At 29.1% G+C, this 23,527-nt stretch overlaps 1 protein-coding gene and 1 long non-coding RNA gene across 7 annotated transcripts in view; both read left to right on the top strand.

The window, feature by feature from the left end:
• Positions 1-16,291, top strand: part of LOC119599969 — a 39,852-nt gene extending 23,561 nt beyond the window's left edge. Inside the window, exons 2-3 of the long non-coding RNA XR_005231106.1 lie at positions 10-74; positions 15,332-16,291. This is a non-coding gene — a long non-coding RNA (uncharacterized LOC119599969). The remainder of the gene's footprint in view (positions 1-9; positions 75-15,331) is intronic.
• The window catches only part of LOC119599967 (fasciclin-3), a 243,190-nt gene that overhangs the window by 111,869 nt on the left and 107,794 nt on the right, over positions 1-23,527 (top strand). The window lies entirely within an intron of this gene.

Genomic DNA, 23,527 nt, shown 5'->3' on the forward strand with positions numbered 1-23,527 from the left:
TCATTACAGGTATGTACTCCACTGGTGGATTCGCAAAGATGATGTGAAATATTTTTAATTTGTTTTTGATTACAGTGAGTAAATATTTGTTAAAGAAAAAAAAAAATACTTCAAGCCTTTAGCTACTTCAGGGTTTATTAACATCAGCTCGTGTTTTAATGTTTTCTTTTATTTTATTATTAACAAACTCTTAAAAAATTGCAATTTGAACAGCACGTTGCATTGACCAAATGATTATTTATTCATCATTAACACTCCAGCAGTGTAGAGTATATGCAGAACGGTTGACATGTTCGTTCAAAAGTCAACTTGTTTGTTGCTATAATTACATCGATTTTACACGGAAAAATAGGGTTAAAAAAGTATACAAAATTGTTATTTATTTGTTTTTGAAGTGTAAATGTCAACGATGTTCTGCAAAAAAAGACTTTCAGTAATGCAGGTTAAAATTCAATAATTGCAAATGACTGACTTGCATTTGATATGAGAGTTTTGGAGTGCAAAAGTATTCAAAGCATTTCTAATTGAAATTAAATAATTAGTTAATTAAAACACCAATTAATTTTTCTTCACATACAATATTCATTTAAAAATTAGAGAAATTTCATTAAATACATAAATACAATTCCTTCTTTAAGTTTATATCCTTCAAATACATTAGCAACAATTTACACAATAAATTCCCTACTCATCAATGAATAGATAGATAGCTATGAAAACTTTTCTATGAACTTCAACAATTTCCCTTGTTTTCCATATCCGTAGCAGACTTAAAAGAATATTTATTTTCCAAGGAAGAAATCACGCATAATGAGGCATGTAACACTACATGCCACAGGAATGTTTTTATATTTTAAACAATAAGTGAAATGTTGCTAGATAGATTTAATCACACACATACACACACACACACACCCGAACATTTTTAAATCTTGGGCTGAGAAATGGAAGTGTGTAGGTACTTTTCTTAAGTACTTTTTTGTATTTGTCTGCTTCTGTTTTTTTTGGCAGATTCATTTTGTGGAAATTTAATTGTATTTAATTTAGCATTAATAATAAGATTGAATTACATTAAACAAAGAGAGAGTAAGAGTAAGTGGAAAAAACAGTAAAAGTTGTTACAAGCTTTTTTTCTATATTTTTTATTCCTCTAACGTTAATGAAGTTCATTCATTATCCTTGTTTAACAGCAGCCAGTAAAATATATATTTTCTGTAAAATAAAAATTAAAAAAAAACTTCTACCATCTCTTAATAATATTTCAAAGAATTTTTAATTAAAATTCTTTTTTTAATAAAAAACAAAAAAAATATTTATATAAATTTTCCAATTTTCTGTAGAAAATTTCTCCTGTTAAGAGACCAATTTTCTATAGAAAATTTCTCTTGTAAAGAGACTATATATTCCCTAAAAAAATCTTTTGTAAAGAGGATAGTTTTCTATAGAAAAATTATCTTGTAAAGAGACTAGTTTTCTGTAAAAAATTTCTTTTGTAAGGACACCAATTTTCTATAGAAAATTTCTCTTGTAAGGAGACCAATTTTCTATAGAAAATTTCTCTTGTAAGGAGACCAATTTTCTATAGAAAATTTCTCTTGTAAAGAGACCAATTTTCTATAGAAAATTTCTCTTGTAAAGAGACCAATTTTCTATAGAAAATTTCTCTTGTAAAGAGACCAATTTTCTATAAAAAATTTCTCTTGTAAAGAGACCGATTTTCTATAGAAAATTTCTCTTGTAAAGAGACCAATTTTCTATAGAAAATTTCTCTTGTAAAGAGATCAATTTTCTATAGAAAATTTCTCTTGTAAAGAGACCAATTTTCTATAGAAAATTTCTCTTGTAAAGAGACCAATTTTCTATAGAAAATTTCTCTTGTAAAGAGACCAATTTTCTATAGAAAATTTCTCTTGTAAAGAGACCAATTTTCTATAGAAAATTTCTCTTGTAAAGAGACCAATTTTCTATAGAAAATTTCTCTTGTAAAGAGACCAATTTTCTATAGAAAATTTCTCTTGTAAAGAGACCAATTTTCTATAGAAAATTTCTCTTGTAAAGAGACCAATTTTCTATAGAAAATTTCTCTTGTAAAGAGACCAATTTTCTATAGAAAATTTCTCTTGTAAAGAGACCAATTTTCTATAGAAAATTTCTCTTGTAAAGAGACCAATTTTCTATAGAAAATTTCTCTTGTAAAGAGACCAATTTTCTATAGAAAATTTCTCTTGTAAAGAGACCAATTTTCTATAGAAAACTTCTCTTGTTAAGAGACTAAATTTCTCTTGTAAAGAAAAGAAAATTTTTAAGAAAAATTTCTGTTTTAAATAGACTACTTTCTGAAGAAAATATCTCTTGTTAAGAGACTTCTTTTCTGTAGAAAATATATTTTGTTAAGAGACTACATTATACAAAAATTTCTCTTCTAAAGAGATAAGTTTTCTATAGAAAATTTTTCTTCTAAAGAGATTAGTTTTCTATAGAAAATTTATCTTCTAAATGATTTTCTGTTCTGTTTTCTATTTTCAAAACCAATTTTATATAGAAAATTATCTTGCAAAGAAACACATTTCTACTGCAAATTTCTCTTACATTGATACAAATTTCTTCTAGAAAATTTCATTGCAAAGTTTTCTGTAGAAAATTTCAGTTTTCTTTATAAAATTTTCATGCCTCTGTAGGGAAAGACTATTTTTATCTCTTTTGAAACTGAGATTGCTTCCCCTATATTCCATTTTGCTTAATTTTTTTCACTTTAATCTCGATATAATTATTTAATGTGTATTGTGATTTTATTGTATCTTTCCGATGAAACATTTAAAAAAAAATTTTAATGAAATAAATTATACTGCAACAATTTTTATTAATCCGTGTTATAACACTACCTAAGAGAAAATGTTGGTAGTCGTAGACATGAAAAGTTATATTTAAATCTTTTTAATATATGTAAATAATATATTTAAGTATTAACTTTAATAACAAACAAACGACTGACTGCAAATTGATATCGTATATTGTGTATAAACAGCTTAATAGTAAAAAAATATATATCCATATAAACTTAACTGCATGAACGAGATTTAAAACAATTAATCCTTCCTTCCGTCTTATGAGGACAACATATAAATATAATTTAAAAAACTGAAAAAATAATTTATGTTCAGTGTTGCTTTCCGTTGATCTTTTGAACAAAAATATATACGTTTGTAAATAATTAATAAATATTTGCAAAAGTCCATAAGTGTAAGAAACACTTACATATGTATGTGAAAAAATCTTAAAGGTATAGTGACCCAGCAAAAACCTGGTAATGGCTTAAATTTGCTCAACATTTTCCTTTTTAATGACTACTATACAGTCTTTACTTACTTAGAAGGAGCGTATTAATGACTTAAAAATAATATATGATGTAAGTACTTACTTTTCATATTATATTCGAAAGTTTTTTAACACGAACGAAGAACTAATAATAAATGACTCATCCTAGTGGGCAACTTTTTTCATGTAAAATAAAACTACTTTTAGCTCCCTATTTGCAATGACTTATTTAAGTACTTGTCTGTGTCTTCAATGACATAGCCGTGTTAATGAGCTAAAATTCCAATGAATACGTATTGAAAGGCAGTTTTCACTCATTACTTTTCAATGCAAGTTTTTGCTGGGATAATTCAATAACTTAATTCTTTTAACAAAAAATAGTTTAACTTCAAAATATTTAGCTAAAAGAGCAGTTTTTAATATACAACAAAATCTCTTTGTGGTTTTGTTCAAAGCCAAACTTAAATAAAAAACAAGTAAGAAATTATAGTCGGGCGAGGCCGACCATATAATACCCTACACCTTTGACTAAAATATAATGTGATTTATTTGCCATAATAAAGCATTTAAATTGAATTGTACCTTGCCTCAGATATACATACTTAAGCCGTTTTTTGTAGAATAAAATTGTGGACATCAGTTGTATGGGGGCTATGTGAAATAATGGACCGATGTAAACCATTGTCAACAGGCTTCGTTTACGGTACAATAAAAGATCATGTGCCAAATTTCATTGAATTATTTCCAAAATTGCGACCTGTAGTTTGACCACAAAGTTTAAAAGCCCTATTCGGGAGTTCAGTTGTATGGGGGCTAGGTGAAATAATGGACCGATATTAACCACTTTCAATAGGCTTCGTCTACGGTACCATAAAAGATCATGTGCCAAATTTCATTGAATTATCTCCAAAATTGCGACTTGTAGTTTGATTACAAAGTTTACAAGCCCTATTGGGGGGTTCAGTTGTATGGGGGCTAGGTGAAATAATGGAACGATCTTAACCATTTTCAATAGGCTTCGTCCCTGGGACAATAGAAGATCATGTACCAAATTTCATTGAATTATCTTCAAAATTGCGACCTGTAGTTTGATTACAAGGTTTACATGGACGGACGGACAGACGGACGGACATAGCTAAATCGACTCAGAAAATGCTTCTGAGCCGATTGGTATACTTTAAGGTGGGTATAGGACCAATATTATTGTGCGTTACAAACATCAGAACAAACCCAATATACCCTCTCCACTGAAGTGGTGTAGGGTATAAATATATTTAAAATTTTTTTCTGAATTACAAAACTGCATTTATTTACAATAGATAATCAATTTATAACTGCATCTATTGGCCTTGTGGGTCAATAAGAAAAAAATGCATAAAAAAAGAGAAGGTTGGTTTTTAATTGATATGGCAAAAAAACTAGACAAACTTGATTAAATATTTGTTGACTGGATGCAGTTTTAAAAAATTTCAAACCATTAAAGTAAAAACAACAAAGTGCCAGTGCAATGATATAAAAATTTAGAAATAAAATATAAGAAAAAACTAATTTTACCTTCATTTAAGATCCTTCCACAATTGAGAAGATTTTTCTATAAAAAAATTTCATTTTCTATAGGAAATAACTTTCTCAAGCCTAGTGTCACGTACGGTATTTATATGAAATTGTAATAAGGAATCTAAACTATCTATAAGATCTATATTAACACAAAAATGCACTTCAACATAGTTATGTATCTAAACTTTGTATCAGCAATAATAGAAACATTCAAAACTCAACATGTTGCCAATGCTTGTATACATGTTTTGGTGGAAAAACCAATTTCCTTTACAACTTTTTCGTGTATTTTTGTGCAGAAAAAAAAAACAACAACATAAATTTCGATTACAATCTTCATATAGAACATCAAACAAAAGGGTAGTTATATGTTTTGAACAAAAAATTGCATTTAACTCACTTACCCTCAATCTTTGGTTAACCAATCATAAGTTACTGTTACTTCATATACAACTCGAACTGCTACTATGTTAGCAACTGCACCGCTACAGCTACATACATACAAACTTCGGCTATATGCCAACCTAGATAAAAATCAACATGATTTTTTTTACCCTTAGAAGTTACCAATTTATAAAAGGTTTCAACGACGGGAAACATGACTGAAGTAAACAAATCACATCACTGGAATGATGATGTTGTAGTTGCGAACTTCCCCGGCGTTTGTAAAAAGGAAATTTCATTTCTATAAAAAAAGTTGTACTTTCCCTTCGCCCAACAACCAACTTATATGATGGTGCTGATGAAGATGACAACACGCAAACAAATAAAATGAAAAACACAGGAAAAAAATCGTGTAATAACATCATATTAGGGAAACAAAGGTTTGAGAACAGGAAAAAAATGTTTAAATTAAAGAAAATCACCACCTTAAAACCGAAAAAAAAAATTTGAACTTAATTTTTTTTTACTTTGCTGTGGTCTTTCATGCTGATTTATGTTACAAACGTAACAAAATGGATATTTATTAACGCGACGTTACAAATAGCATACATATGAACTTTAATTTTTTTTAGCTTTTTTACATTCACTACCACATACTGACAGCAATTGTGTTGTATGTCTCTAATTTTGCTGCTGTTGGCAAAATTTACTTTCTCTAAATATGAAAAATGGCCAATTTTTTAACTGGCAGGACACCTTGGCAACTAGAAAGTAACCTAAATTTGTTTTTTCATACTTTTTGTTGCTGTTTATTATTCTATTTCTTTGTACATGCAAAGTCTTAACCCACAAATTATTTTAATTAACGACATAATGTACAAATTTAATGTTTATAGTATAACATGATAGTAAAAGTTTTAAACTTACAAGATATTTAGCATACAATATCGCGGGTTAATGTACACTATCTATTACAAATTTTCCTCAGAAACGTCAAGCAGTAAATTTCAGTAAAAGTAACTAGTACTAGTAACAGCTAAAACTTTCAAAAAATAAAGAATATTGTAACTCTTGTAAAGAGACAAATTTTCTATAGACAATCTCTTTTATAAAGAGACTTATTTTCTTTAGTAAATTTCTCTTGCAAAGAGACTAGTATTCTACAGAAATTTTCTCTTGCAAAGAGACTGGTTTTCTATAGGAAACTTCTCTTGGAAAGAGACTTGTTTTCTATAGAACATTTTCTTGAAAAGAGGCAAGCTTTCTATAGAAAATTTCTCTTGTAAAGAGACTAGTTTTCTATAGAAAATTTCTCTTGTTAAGAGACTAGTTTTCTATAGAAAATTTCTCTTATAAAGAGACTAGATTTCTATAGAAAATTTCTCTTATAAAGAGACTAGTTTTCTTTAGAAAATTTCTCTTATAAAGAGACTAGATTTCTATATAGAAAATTTCTCTTATAAAGAGACTAGTTTTCTATAGAAAATTTCTCTTGTTAAGAGACTAGTTTTCTATAGAAAATTTCTCTTGTTAAGAGACTAGTTTTTTATAGAAAATTTCTCTTGTTAAGAGACTAGTTTTCTATAGAAAATTTCTCTTGTTAAGAGACTAGTTTTCTATAGAAAATTTCTCTTGTTAAGAAACTAGTTTTCTATAGAAAATTTCTCTTATTAAGAGACTAGTTTTCTATAGAAAATTTCTCTTGTTAGGAGACTAGTTTTCTATAGAAAATTTCTCTTGTTAAGATACTAGTTTTCTATAGAAAATTTCTCTTGTTAAGAGACTAGTTTTCTATAGAAAATTTCTCTTGTTAAGAGACTAGTTTTCTATAGAAAATTTCTCTTGTTAAGAGACTAGTTTTCTATAGAAAATTTCTCTTGTTAAGAGTGTAGATTTCTATAGAAAAGTTCCCTTGTTAAGAGTGTAGTTTTATATAGAAAATTTCTCTTATTAAAAGTGTAGTTTTCTTTTGTTAAGAGTGTAGTTTTCCATAGAAAATTTTTCTTGTTACGAATATAGTTTTCTATAGAAAATTTCTCTTGTTAAGAGTTCTGTTTTCTATAAAAAATTTCTCTTGTTAAGAGACTTCCTCTGGACAAATTTCTCCTGCAAAGAGGCCAACTTTGTATAGGAAAGTTTCCTTTGAAAGATACAATATTTGTAAAAGATACTGTAAAAGATCTTATTATTTTCATATGTATGTATGTATGTCTGATACAGTATAACAATATAGCGTGACAGTTTTATAAAAATAAATGCAAAAAAGCTTCATAAAAAAGCAGAACAAAATATTTGTTAATAATATTCTTGACCACTAAGTAATATAACTAAAAAGTCCTTTTTATGATGATAGAGAAACCGACCCTTTTTAATAGATTATAAAAATATTTACAATATAAAGATTCCTTTGTGGCAAAATGCATTCTTTGACTTGTTTCTATTTATCCTCTATGAAAGTTTGCTGTGTATTAAAGAATTTTTATTATTTATTTTTTCCAGTCATTTGCTCTTGTTGCTTATTATTATTTTTTCCACTTTTTTCCTTTACTTAAATAATATGAAAATTGTTGAAACAAACATCATAATGATGATAGTGGTGTATGAAATTCCTGTGTAATAGAAAATTTTTCTATAATGTGGGAGCGTCTTTGGTCACGTGATACCCTGTAAAAGGAAAATATAAAAAAAAAGTCATTAAAAAATATAAACTAAATATTTCACCTGAATAGTTAAGCGTAAAAAGGAACAATATAAAATATATTACTCTCTTACAAATTCCTTACTATGTACATATATAAAGTAAGTTTTGAAAAATTTAGCAATGAAATTTTATTTCCTTGTTTCTTTTTCCTTGGGATACGGATATTGTTCTTAGTGTTAATACCGCCACCTATGAGGTGTGAAATTACTGATGCATTTAAGGCCAATTTTTGTTGGTCTATTAACATTATTTTTACAAATTTGTTTGCATAAATTTACAGCACGAAATTTCTTGGGAAAGTAAGTCGTAAAGCGTTGTTGTTTTTAAAGTTGATTTCTTAATATTTGGAAAATTTTAAGAAATTTTAGAAACCGTTAAAAATATGTTAATTCCATGAAAATAAATTTCAAATTTATTTTCATAAATTGCATATGAAATGTGTATAGGCACGTCTTTTAGCAAAATTTGATAAGTTTTTAAATTGCATGAAATTTTTTTATATTTTCTTAAAATTTTTCATGCAGATAAAACTATTTATTAAAAAAAAACAAAAAGGCATTTTATTTTCACACGGTTTCATAGAAATACTATTGTGTCTTTTTTGATACCTATAAAAAAAAAACAATACAGACAAATGTACCATGAATACGAATAAAAAGTTCTTTTAATTTAGTTTATTGTTTGGCAAAAGTGTTATTTTTGTATATATATTTTTTTGTTCTAGTTATTTAATATCAATTTTTTCCACTACTAAACTTTTATGTTTATTATTTAAACAATGATTCTTTCCACATAACGAATATGTAGGTCTGCTTGATTGTCTATTTGATTGATCAGATGTTCTTAAACTTTACAAACGAGGAGACTTTGCACAGGAATATTTTTCCAAAATTTCCCCTTTTTGAGACTAGTTTTTCAAAACAAAATTTATAATAAAGAGAGGAGATTTGTAGAAAATGCCTCTAACAAAAAGACCAATTTTCTTTGGAAAGAAACTAGTTTTCTATAGACAAATTATCTGACATAAAAAACAGTTTTCAATAGAAAATTTATCTGGTAAAGAGACCAGTTTTTTATAGAACATTTCTCTTGTAGAGAAACTTGTTTCCTATAGTGTAAAGAGACTAGTTTTTTATAGAAAATTTGTCTTACAAAGAGAATAGTTTTCAATGAAAATTTATCTTGTAAAGCGAATAGTTTTTTATAAGAAATTTCTCTTGTTAAGAAACTTGTTTTCTGTGGAAAATTTCTCTTGTAAAAAGACTAGTTCTCCATACAAAATTTTTCTTGTTAAGAGAGTAGTCTTCTATAGGAAATATCTCTTGTAAGGAGACTAATTATCTATAGAAAATTTCTCTTGAAAATCGACAAGTTTTCTATAGAAAATTTCTCTTATAAAGAGACTAGTTTTCTATAGAAAATTTCTCTTATAAAGAGACTACTGTTCCATAGAAAATTTCTCTTTTAAAGAGACTAGTTTTCTATAGAAAATTTCTCTTATAAAGAGACTAGTTTTCTATAGAAAATTTCTCTTATAAAGAGACTAGTTTTCTATAGAAAATTTCTCTTATAAAGACACTAGATTTCTATAGAAAATTTCCCTTATAAAGAGAATAGATTTCTATAGAATATTTCTCTTATAACGAGGCTAGTTTTCTATAGAAAATTTCTCTTAAAAAGAGATTAGTTTTCTACAGAAAATTGGTCTTATAAAGTGACTAGTTTTCTATAGAATATTTCTTTTATAAAGAGACTAGTTTTCTATAGAAAATTTCTTTTATAAAGAGACTAGTTTTCTATAGAAAATTTCTCTTATAAAGAGACTACTGTTCCATAGAAAATTTCTCTTTTAAAGAGACTAGTTTTCTATAGAATATTTCTCTAGTAAAGAGACTAAAGTATCTATAGAAAATTTGCCTTGTAAAAGGACTACTTTTCTATAGAAAGTTTCTCTTGTAAAGCGACTAGTTAATTTCTCTTGTAAAAAGACTTGTTGTCTATAGAAAATTTCTCTAGTAAAGAGAATAGTTTTCTATAGAAAATTTCTCTAGTAAAGAGACTAGAGTTTCTATAGAAAATTTTCTTGTAAAAGGATTAGTTTTCTATAGAAAATTTCTCTTGTAAAGAGACTACTTTTCTATATAAAATTTCTCTTGTAAAGAGACTATTTTCTATAAAAAATTTCTCTTGCAAAGAGGCTAGTTTTCTATTGAAAATTTCTCTTGTGAAGAGACTTGTTTTCTGTTGTAATTTTTTTGTCTTTATTTTTTTTTTTTGTAAAGAGACAAGTTTTCTATAGAAAATTTCTCTAGTTTTCTATAGAAATTATCTATAATTGATAATTTTGTCCATAGAAAATTGCTATAAAAAATATTTTTTATAGACAATCTTTAAATAAAATGTATCTTTATTTAAATTTTTTCAATTTGAGCAACACTTGCCAGCCATCATGTATATATGTCTTTCGCAAACGTGATGATTGAGTGTTAAAAGAACTGTATGCTCAGTACTATATGCATCAAATTTTATATAAGCCATAAAAAGTTTTATGAAAAAAATTAATGGTTTTTTTCAAATAATATAATATTGCAATTTGTTTGTAATAAATTTGTTACAGAATTTTTTCTACTTTATAATTAAAAAAAAGAACTAAATGAAATAAAAATGTTTCAATATTCAGTGAATTCAGGTGTGAAATCTATTTGTATTTCGTGTTTTTTTTTTACATAAAAGTTTTCGTAATTTATTTAAAATAGTTTATTTTATTTAAAATATATTGTAATATTAGATTTTTATTTCTAAAATTTATAAATAAATTTTCACTTTTTTATGAAACATTAACCCTGGAAAATACATAAATTTAAGGGTGTAAATAATTTAATTTGTGTGTATTTTTTTATCTGTTATATTTTATGTCACAAAACATTTCTATTTTATCTACTTTAAATGTTTAAGGGTTAATAAATAATTTTGTGGCTTTTATGGAAAAATATTATTTAGATTTTTATCTAGTTCACCTGTAACGACAGCACAAAAAACACTTATGTATTTTAATATTTATAAACTTTTTGCTCGCGGTTGTTATTTTAATAAAATTATTACGTTTATTAAATATTCAAATGATTTTATTTAGGTAAAATGTCAAATATTTTTTTTTTGTTTTTCTAATATTAATAAGAGTATTTTTCTAATAAACACAAAATGAGTTTTTATACCAAAATATTTAGAGTGAATATACTGGTCGGACAATGTATATATTGCTCCTAAAATGGTAGGGTCTTATATTGGCGGATTTGCCTAACTTATTTTTATACACGTGTTAACTAACGACCTTTGGTTACAAAAATGTAAATTTATTAAAATTTTCTAAAATAAAATATTTATACAAAATTAGCTTTCATCAAAGGTTTGAATTTAGAATTAATTATGAGTAAAAACTTCATTATCCTATTGTTACTACCTATATACTAGACTATAAACTAGACTATAGACTAGACTATAGACTAGACTATAGACTAGACTATAGACTAGACTATAGACTAGACTATAGACTAGACTATAGACTAGACTATAGACTAGACTATAGACTAGACTATAGACTAGACTATAGACTAGACTATAGACTAGACTATAGACTAGACTATAGACTAGACTATAGACTAGACTATAGACTAGACTATAGACTAGACTATAGACTAGACTATAGACTAGACTATAGACTAGACTATAGACTAGACTAGACTATAGACTAGACTATAGACTAGACTATAGACTAGACTATAGACTAGACTATAGACTAGACTATAGACTAGACTATAGACTAGACTATAGACTAGACTATAGACTAGACTATAGACTAGACTATAGACTAGACTATAGACTAGACTATAGACTAGACTATAGACTAGACTATAGACTAGACTATAGACTAGACTATAGACTAGACTATAGACTAGACTATAGACTAGACTATAGACTAGACTATAGACTAGACTATAGACTAGACTAGACTATAGACTAGACTATAGACTAGACTATAGACTAGACTATAGACTAGACTATAGACTAGACTATAGACTAGACTATAGACTAGACTATAGACTAGACTATAGACTAGACTATAGACTAGACTATAGACTAGACTATAGACTAGACTATAGACTAGACTATAGACTAGACTATAGACTAGACTATAGACTAGACTATAGACTAGACTATAGACTAGACTATAGACTAGACTATATACTAGACTATAGACTAGACTATAGACTAGACTATAGACTAGACTATAGACTAGACTATAGACTAGACTATAGACCAGACTATAGACTAGACTATAGACTAGACTATAGACTAGACTATAGACTAGACTATAGACCAGACTATAGACTAGACTATAGACTAGACTATAGACTAGACTATATACTAGTCTATAGACTAGACTATAGACTAGACTATAGACTAGACTATAGACTAGACTATAGACTAGACTATAGACTAGACTATAGACTAGACTATAGACTAGACTATAGACTAGACTATAGACTAGACTATAGACTAGACTTAGACAATAGACTATACTACAGACTAGACTGTAGACTATACTATAGACTAGACTGTAGACTAGACTATAGACTAGACTATAGACTAGACTATAGACTAGACTATAGACTAGACTAAAGACTAGACTATAGACTAGATTATAGACTAGACTATAGGCTAGACTATAGACTAGACTATAGACTAGACTATAGACTAGACTATAGACTAGACTATAGACTATATTATAGACTAGACTATAGACTAGACTATAGACTAGACTATAGACTAGACTATAGACTAGACTATAGACTAGACTATAGACTAGACTATAGACTAGACTATAGACTAGACTATAGACTAGACTATAGACTAGACTATAGACTAGACTATAGACTAGACTATAGACTAGACTATAGACTAGACTATAGACTAGACTATAGACTAGACTATAGACTAGACTATAGACTAGACTATAGACTAGACTGTAGACTAGACTATAGACTAGACTATAGACTAGACTATAGACTAGACTATAGACTAGACTGTAGACTAGACTATAGAATAGACTATAGAATAGACTATAGAATAGACTATAGAATAGACTATAGAATAGACTATAGAATAGACTATAGAATAGACTATAGAATAGACTATAGACTAGACTATAGACTAGACTATAGAATAGACTATAGAATAGACTATAGACTAGACTATCGACTAGACTATCGACTAGACTATAGAGTATACTATAGACTAGACTATAGACTAGACTATAGACTAGACTATAGACTAGACTATAGACTAGACTATAGACCAGACTATAGACTATACTATAGACTTAACTATAGACTAGACTATAGACTAGACTATAGACTAGACTATAGACTGGACTATAGACTAGACTACAGACTAGACTAAAGACTAGACTATAGAATAGACTATAGACTGGACTATAGACTAGACTATATACTAGACTATAGACTAGACTATAGACTAGACTATAGACTAGACTATGGACTGGACTATAGACTAGACTATAGACTAGACTATAGGCTAGACTATAGACTAGACTATAGACTAGACTATAGACTAGACTATAGACTAGACTATAGACTAGACTATAGAATATACTATAGACTAGACTATAGACTAGACTATAGACTAGACTATAGACTAGACTATAGACTAGACTATAGACTAGACTATAGACTAGACTATAGACTAGACTATAGACTAGACTATAGACTAGACTATAGACTAGACTATAGACTAGACTATAGACTAGACTATAGACTAGACTATAGACTAGACTATAGACTAGACTATAGACTAGACTATAGACTAGACTATAGACTAGACTATAGACTAGACTATAGACTAGACTATAGACTAGACTATAGACTAGACTATAGACTAGACTATAGACTAGACTATAGACTAGACTATAGACTAGACTATAGACTAGACTAGACTATAGACCAGACTATAGACTATACTATAGACTAGACTATAGACTAGACTATAGACCAGACTATAGACTATACTATAGACTTGACTATAGACTAGACTATAGACTAGACTATAGACTAGACTATAGACTAGACTATAGACTAGACTATAGACTAGACTATAGACTAGACTATAGACTAGACTATAGACTAGACTATAGACTAGACTATAGACTAGACTATAGACTAGACTATAGACTAGACTATAGACTAGACTATAGACTAGACTATAGACTAGACTATAGACTAGACTATAGACTAGACTATAGACTAGACTATAGACCAGACTATAGACTATACTATAGACTTGACTATAGACTAGACTATAGACTAGACTATAGACTAGACTATAGACTGGACTATAGACTAGACTACAGACTAGACTAAAGACTAGACTATAGACTAGTCTATAGACTAGACTATAGACTAGACTATAGACTGGACTATAGACTAGACTATATACTAGACTATAGACTAGACTATAGACTAGACTATAGACTAGACTATAGACTAGACTATGGACTAGACTATAGACTAGACTATAAACTAGACTATAGACTAGACTATAAACTAGACTATAGACTAGACTATAGACTAGACTATAGACTAGACTATAGACTAGACTATAGACTAGACTATAGACTAGACTATAGACTAGACTATAGACTAGACTATAGACTAGACTATAGACTAGACTATAGACTAGACTATAGACTAGACTATAGACTAGACTATAGACTAGACTATAGACTAGACTATAGACTAGACTATAGACTAGACTATAGACTAGACTATAGACTAGACTATAGACTAGACTATAGACTAGACTATAGACTAGACTATAGACTAGACTATAGACTAGACTATAGACTAGACTATAGACTAGACTATAGACTAGACTATAGACTAGACTATAGGCTAGACTATGGACTAGACTATAGACTAGACTATAGACTAGACTAGACTAGACTATAGACTAGACTATAGACTAGACTAGACTATAGACTAGACTAGACTATAGACTAGACTAGACTATAGACTAGACTATAGACTAGACTATAGACTAGACTATAGACTACACTATAGACTACACTATAGACTAGACTATAGACTAGACTATATACTAGACTATAAACTAGTATATAGACTAGACTATAAACTAGTCTATAGACTATTCTATAGACTATACTTTAGACTAGACTATAGACTATACTATAGACTAAACTATAGACTAAACTAACGAGCTTGACCCATTACATTTCTCTGCTTATTTCTCTTATTCAAATACTAATTGTTCTTTTGAATTTCTTATTTTTCTTTACAGGTAAATAATCAAGAAATAAATCGCCATCATTAAATAGCAACACATTGCTCTGACACTTGATGTCTTGGCAACAATAACAACAACAATTATAATGTATAGTAAGTTTGGGGAGGGGAAAACAGAAATGTGTTGGTTTTAAAAGGCATTTAATAGATTGAGTCTATATAAAACATTAAAACAACAATGACAAGGGAAATGAATTGAAAATGAAGTAGGAGGACATTTGACTAAATATTTATATTTATACAAGGACTTGCAATTGCAAGACATACTAAAGTCTACTCACACCCTCTCCTCTCTTACACCAACAAGCAACTACATACTCAAGGACAGACACTTTGAAAGGACACTTGAAAAGACGTTAAGTTTGTATAATATTTAAAAAAAAGTAAAATAGAAACAGAGAAAGAAAAATACAATACACAAGAAAAAGAATTAAAGTTCAAAGGAATTGCAGAAATGAAAGACAAGCCAGTGAAGTAAAATAAAATGAAATGTAAGTACAGTGAAGTAAATAAAAAATACTTCTTTTCTGTAATTTTAATGCAGAAAAAACAACAACAAATGAAATTATAAAACAAAATGTTAAAAAGCATAAAACGAAATAAAAATATAGAAACTCAAGAAATGAAGTGTGTTTGTTGTTTGTATGACGGCACGCTAAGTCAACATAATTAAAGCAATCAAGTATGACTTCAAGTAGAAAGTTAGCCCTTAGACAAATTGGTCTTTAGCTTAGAAAAAACAACAGCAACAGCAGCAATATACAACCTAACAGCTAAAATATCTAAAAAAATATACATACAAATGTTTAACTAAATGCCGCTGCCATAGTAAGAGATTGCGTGGTTAAAATTCTTTATGTTAAACGAAGAACTGTAACTTCCATATTTTTCACTAAGCACAAAGAATGACGAACTGCTTGAATGGCAGAGGTTTACTTTGTTTTTTTAATGAAAAGTTCCTGTTTTTGTTGGCGGAGTTTATTATTTTTTTGTTTTCGTTTTTCGAGTGTTTTTAAAATGCTAAACGATTTCAACTTGTAATGAAATAAAATATACAAAATTTTTTCTTGTGCAAGTACTCTTAAAATAATTTAAGCTTAAAGAAATACAAATGTAGACTTGACTGTCATGTGAAAAGAAAATTATATTAAATACAATTATAAGAGGAAATTATAACAAAGTTACTTAAAATTCTAAAATGGAGTAGAAAAAAAAAAAAAGTTCATAAATATTAAAACGTAGGTTTTGGGGGTAAAAGTTAGAAGAAGTAGGTGTTGTAAATTTAAAGAGTAGAAGGGGGTACCAGGTGAGTGATGATGATGACAAAATGGATGTTTTGTTTTAGTAATGCATTTAATAATTTCAATGTTATGGTCACAGTGTTTGTACTGATGGGACCTACGACGCCATATTTTGACATGATTTGAATTATGCCATATAACCAAAAAATTAGTGGGAAATGCGTTTTTATTATTTGTAGATCCTTCGTTAAATTCCCTTTGTTTCAACAGAAAGAAATTTTTGGAAAATTGATTACAGAAGAAAAACTTGTCAAACATGACAAAGTTAATGAAAACTCTCTCATGAGCTTTTGAGCTATAGCACATACTTAAACTCATATCTATATATAAAGGGAGAGACAAAATCACTACGACGATTTTTTAATTCTCTGATGACGCTTTATTTAGAACCTGAGTCTCTAGGAATTGATAATATAATATTCCATAATACTCCCGAATAACATACAAGGGCAGAGAGCTCTCTCAACAGACTTTTTGCATTCACTCATACATAAGCTCAATCATGAATGCATACATACAAGAATAAATAAACAAAACCAGTGAGAGGCTAAAGTTTCTTTAAACTCTCTACGTAAAGATTGTGGCGGATCACTGAAACTTTCAGAGCAGATACCGACAAAAGCTATTTAGCTCTCATTAGGCAAAAGGCAAAAGTTTCTTAAAGCTCTTTATGTAAAGATCGTGGCGGACTATTCTAGAACTGACACCGGCAAGAGCTTACTTATAATCATAAACTCTCACAAAAAAGAAAACTTATTTCCATTCTCTTCTGCTGTGTTATGATAAAAAGTTGTTAAACTTTTTACTCACTGATCGTTAAAAATTTTCACTGAAACTTTTAAAACAGATAACAATAGCAAGCTCTTTAAATAACTCTCTTGCTTTAGCACTCAAATATACAAAATAAAACCATCAGTAAATAGCTAAAGTTATATTAAAGTCTTTATTAACAAATTGAGAAGATTTTTTGTTAAAACTTTCAGAATAGAAAGCTCTTCCATGAGATTTGTTGCTCTCACACTTACGTAAGCTTCCACATTAAAAAAAAAAAATCTAACGAGACTCAATCTTTACTCTCTACAAATACTCATTTTAAAACAGGGAGCTCTCTGACTTGTTTTGTTTAAAAGCATACGTACGTATGTGAACAAGAGATCAAAAAAAGCTCGTAAAAAAGCTCTTTGAATATATCTATTCTAGAGCATCGTAAAATTAACGTTAAAACATCCTACTCTCTTTTGATTTGAAGCCATGGTATCTACGAACTGATAATACTCTTGCAAGAGATCAATAATGCGTATTTCTGTTTTAGAGCCATCATAAAAAGAAGCTAAAGTTATTTAAACTTTCTTCACGCTCGTGAACTAAACACGAAATAGATTTGAAACTGGGAAATAGAGGCAATACTCTATATATTTCATTAGAAAGAATTGTAGTTTCTGTATTTATCCGTTATCTCAATAGTAATCTCAACCTTCGGCTATCGTTTAATCGGTACATATCCTGCCTGTTAAAGTAATTTGTGTATGAAAACGACAACTGACTTAAACATGCCTCTATTTGACACCAAAACTAAGCATTATTAGAAATGTATGTATAATACTTATAAATAAATTAATCATATTTATATTGATTGAACTATAAAGTTCAAATTTTTGTTTAGAACTTTCATTAATGACAAAATTTCATTAATCAAAATTTAATATTTAAACCATACAGCTATTAATTGAAAAATATGTTTACTAAAAAGTTCTACTCATTAGCCAACAACTCTTATAAAGCAAAAACTTTCTCAAGCTACAGCTAAGTTAACAACATAATTTATGATAATTTGTCAACAACTTTAATTTTGTTGAAATGGTCTAAGAAAATGAATTGCCACTAATAGTACCTTCACTTTGACACCCCTTTTTATACCCACCATCAAAAAAGATGGGGGGTATATTGTTTTTGTCATTCCGTTTGTAACACATTGAAATATTCGTCTAAGACCCATAAAAGTATATATATTCTGGGTCCTTATAAGATTCTAAGACGATCTAGCTATGTCCGTCCGTCTGTCCGTCTGTCCGTCTGTCTGTTGAAAACACGAGTCCAAATGGAAGCAGCTAGCGAGCTGAAATTTTGCACAGATACTTCTAGTTGATGCAGTTTGTTTGGTATTGAATATCGGTCCACAATTTCGCCTAGCCCCCATATAAGGCCCCCTTCAGAAAATGACTTTATCGCTCATAACTTGCTAAGGGAAGAACCAATAGCGGTGAAATTCGGCACAAACATGTTTCATGGGAACCTAAATCTCTTTTTTAAATTTTATAAGGATAGGCTCATAATTGACCCTACCCCCCATATAAAGTCCCCTTCAGAAAATGACTTTATCGCCCATAACTGGCTAAGAGAAGCATCAATAGCGGTGAAATTCGGCACAAACATGTTCTATAGGAACATAAATCTCTCCGTGGAATTTTATAAGGATAGGCCCATAATTGACCCTACCCCCCATATAAAGTCCCCTTCAGAAATGACTTTATCGCCCATAACTGGATAAGAGAAGCATCAATAGCGGTGAAATTCGGCACAAACATGTTTTATGGGAACATAAATCTCTTTGTAAAATTTTATAAGGATAGGCCCATAATCGACCCTACCCCCCATATAAAGTTCCCTTCAGAAAATTACTTTATCGCCCATAACTGGCTAAGAGAAGCATCAATAGCGGTGAAATTCGGCACAAACATGTTTTATGGGAACATAAATCTCTTCATATAATTTTATAAGGATCGGTCCATAATTGACCCTACCCCCCATATAAAGTCCCCTTCAGAAAATGACTTTATCGCCCATGACTGGCTAAGAAAAGCATCAATAGCGATGAAATTCGGCACAAACATGTTTTATAAGAATTAAAATCTCTTCGTAAAATTTTATAAGGATCGGTTCATAATTGACCCTACCCCCAATACAAGGGCCCCTTCAGAAAATTACTTTAATGCTCATATCTGACTTTAAGAAACATATGTGCATATATATAGCAATAAAATTCGACATAAAAAATGTTTATAGGAACTAAAATCATTTTCTTAAATTTTATGAGGGTGGGTCCATAATTGACCCTACCCCCCATATAAGGTCTCCTTCAGAAAATGACTTTAAGAGACAAACTAGTTTTGTGTGAGCCAAAAGTTCTTTATCAAATTTTATAAGGATCGGTCCTTAATTAGCCCTATCCCCCTTGTAAGGTCCCCTTCAGAAAATGACTTTAAAGCTCATTACTAGCTTAAAACTGCGAGTACTGAGTACGACATGAACAATTTTCGCTACAATTTTAGCTACAATCTCTCGCTAAATTTTATGAGGATCAGTCTGTAATTGACCATACCCCCCTATAAGGTCCCCTTCGGAAAATTACTTTAACGCTCATTACTGACTCAAAAATGCTATTACAGCAGTGAAATTCTACGTAAACAAGTTTTGTACTAGCCAAAAACTATTTATCGCATTTTATGGGGATCGGTCTATAACTGACCCCACCCTCCATATAAGGTCCCCCTCAGATAGTGACTGTAACGCTCGTTACTGGCTGTAACGCTCAAATGCGACTACAGCGATGAAATTTCACATAAACAAGTTTTGTATGAGTTTTTGGTTATAAATATTGGATCAAACAAAATTTATATTTTTAATTCGGAAGAGCACGGTCCATGCTTAAGCCTTTATTAAATTCCCTCTTCCAAATATTTCCCTGATGTTCATAATAATATCGACATATGATTCAACATAGATCGATAATATCAAAGTTTATTTATAAGGATGATTTGATGGTGGGTATATAAGATTCGGCATGGCCGAATATAACTTTCTTACTTGTTAGTTTTAACTTAATATGTATATACTTTCTTTCAATTTTCTGCTCTCTTAATTTAAACTTTTCCCTAATAAACGTATAATCACTTCATATTGTTTTTCTGTTCACCTTCTTAACCCGCTTCAGGTGTTTCAAATTTTGTTTATAATCAAATTTGCATGATTTTTTTTTTTTGTATTTTATTTTATAATTAAAAACTTCTTTAATTTACAAAAAAAAAACAACGTTTTAAATAGAAAATTTACAGACTTTGTACACGTTCATGCCAAAACTTTTAAACAATTTGTTAACGAAATACCGTGTTGGTGTTTTTTTCGTTTATTTTAATTTCCTGCTTTAATTTTTTTTTCAGAGAGTATTAGAATTATAAGGAAACTGTTGAAGTGTTATAATAATCACGTATTTAACATGAATCAGAAAATACGTTTTTGTTTTGCCTGTTTCATACTTCAAAAGCATAAAAGCAAAATCAAATAACTTCACATTTTGCAATGTTTGATTTTGAAATATTTTGAAAATAAATATATGAAGAAAAAATATTGGCAAACAATAAATTATGCCTGTAGGAGGGGTGAAATCATGTTACTACAATTACACTAACTAAATATGAAATAATAAAAATAAAACAAGTAAGACGAATCTTACAGACCCTTTACCATATATTATGGATTTGGCAGATTTAAAATTTTTAAACTTCTCGAAAGCATATTTGGTAGAATTATTGAAGATTTTTATCCCGGTGATATCTGGGGCCTTTAGAAAATTGATTTCAACAAACATACAGACAGACTGACAGATAGACAGTCTGACAGGCTGACAGGTTGGCAAACTGACAGACAGACTAATAGACAGACATACAGTCATATAGACAGACAGACATATATACTGATGACAGACTGAGAGATAGAAGGACAGACAGTCAGACGGGCGGATGGCTTCATCGACTTCACAGTTTTAAATGAGACAGTCTGACAGACAGATAGAAAGATAGATAGACAGACAGACAGACAGATAGACTGAGAGATAGAAGGACAGACAGTCAGACGGGCGGATGGATATAGGTTCACCGATTTTATTGTTTTAAATGAGACAGTCTGACAGATAGACAGATAGATAGACAGACAGACAGACAGACAGACTGACGATAGACAGACTGAGAGATAGACGGACAGACAGTCAGAGGACTGGATGGATATAGCTTCATCGATTTCACTTTTCTAAATGAGTCAGATTATACACTATGGGTTCACAAAATTATGTTGTGGACACTACAAACGTTATGACAAACTAATATATCCTTCTAAGGATGGTGTAGGGTATAAAAACTGAATTGTGTAAAAATGAATTTTTTTATAGAATTATAAAAGCAACAACAAATATAAGAAAAACATCATAAAAGCATGTGCCGAAATGCAAACAACTTCCGTAAAATATATGGCATTTTTTTGTCTTATGAACATATTGGTGAAGGGTAGAATGAATTTCGGGCAAAACATTTTTATAATATCTTAAGCGAAACTACCTTGATGGTTCACTTTTCTGAAAGAAAATTATTTCAATATAAAAGAAAGTTTTATTAAATAATCTTGGTCCCTTCAAATGATCACTCATCCCCTCTTAAGCCATCATCATATAAAAAGTAACTGAAGTTCGTATAAAGTTTCAAAGCTTAAAACATTGCCAAACCCCAATTACGGAACTAAATAGTTTCATTTCATCTGTAATATCATTATTATAAAGTTTTACTTACTCTTAATAATGAAACTAGATCATTCTATCAGAATTTTCTGCCACGAGTAGATCTTCACAACTTTGACCTGGTTCACACTGGGAAACTTTTGTTGAGAAACTTTTGATTTTGTGTGTGAGAGAAAGAGATGGTTGATATTTCTTTCTCTCACACACACAAATCAAAAGTTTCCCAGTGTGAACCAGGTCTTTCAAAATCAGAATTTTACTTTTAGTCCCATCCAATAAAAATGGAAAGTATGAGCCAAATAAACAACATTTACTTAAAATGCATTAACTAAAAGAATAAATACAAATATTTGTTTACGTATTATGCTGAAAAGTAAATCAATTAAACTCTAGAGATTTTATAACGAAAAACACAGACAATACACTGACACTTTTTAACACTAAAGGAAAAAGCAAACAAATAAACAACTAATAAAAATTGTTATGCTTTAAATCAAAAATATTACAAAAAATTATTTATTAAACGAAAAAGGGTTGTTGTTCGATCCCAACCTAAAAAACCATCTTAAACTGCATATCAGTTCAGTGAAGTGTTTTACCACCAAAAAATATAGAAGACATTTTTCAATTATTGCCTTTTACTCTGCAGAACTCTAAATTGTTAACAACTCTATATTTATTTATTTCCTTTCTAATAATAATTTTTTGCCAATTGCAATTTATTATTATTAAACCCATAATTTGCTTTAATAGTTTCTAGGCATTTAATTTTAATGTATCTCCTTTGAAAAAAGGAAAAGAAACCCTTAATATTTAATAAGACCTTAGAAAAAAAGGTCGCTAGCGGTTTTTATAAGGGTTTATTTTTCAAACCAATTTGATAAATATTTTATTTGCTGTAGTTATAATAATAACAGCGGCAGCAATAGAAATTAAATAAAATTGCCTAAAGGCTTTTTGCATATAAAAACACATAAATACTTACCTCACTTAAATGTGGTTAAATGCTATTGTTCATATTTTTATACCACGTTTTTTTTTATTAAATATTTCTATTGCAGTGAAGGAGTCAAGTGACAAAAAGTTCGTTTTTGCACCCTTCCATGTGTTTTTTTTTTTTTTTTTGTTAAGCCATTTGATTATTGCTATAAAATGTTTGAAACAAATTATAAATGATTTGTTAGGGTTATACCTTAATTCATAGTTACTTAATAAAGGCGTACTGGAGTTTGACAGGGTTGGAAATCTGAACAAAAAAATTTCAGTTGAAATATAAACCAAAAAAGTGCTTCAGTCTAGAGTCCTACATTAGAAATTATTTTATTAA

The sequence above is a fragment of the Lucilia sericata genome, unplaced genomic scaffold (genome assembly GCF_015586225.1).
Source record: "Lucilia sericata isolate MDLA Ls3-8-SP2 unplaced genomic scaffold, ASM1558622v1 Contig000098F_arrow, whole genome shotgun sequence".
In the NCBI taxonomy this organism is placed as follows: domain Eukaryota; kingdom Metazoa; phylum Arthropoda; class Insecta; order Diptera; family Calliphoridae; genus Lucilia; species Lucilia sericata.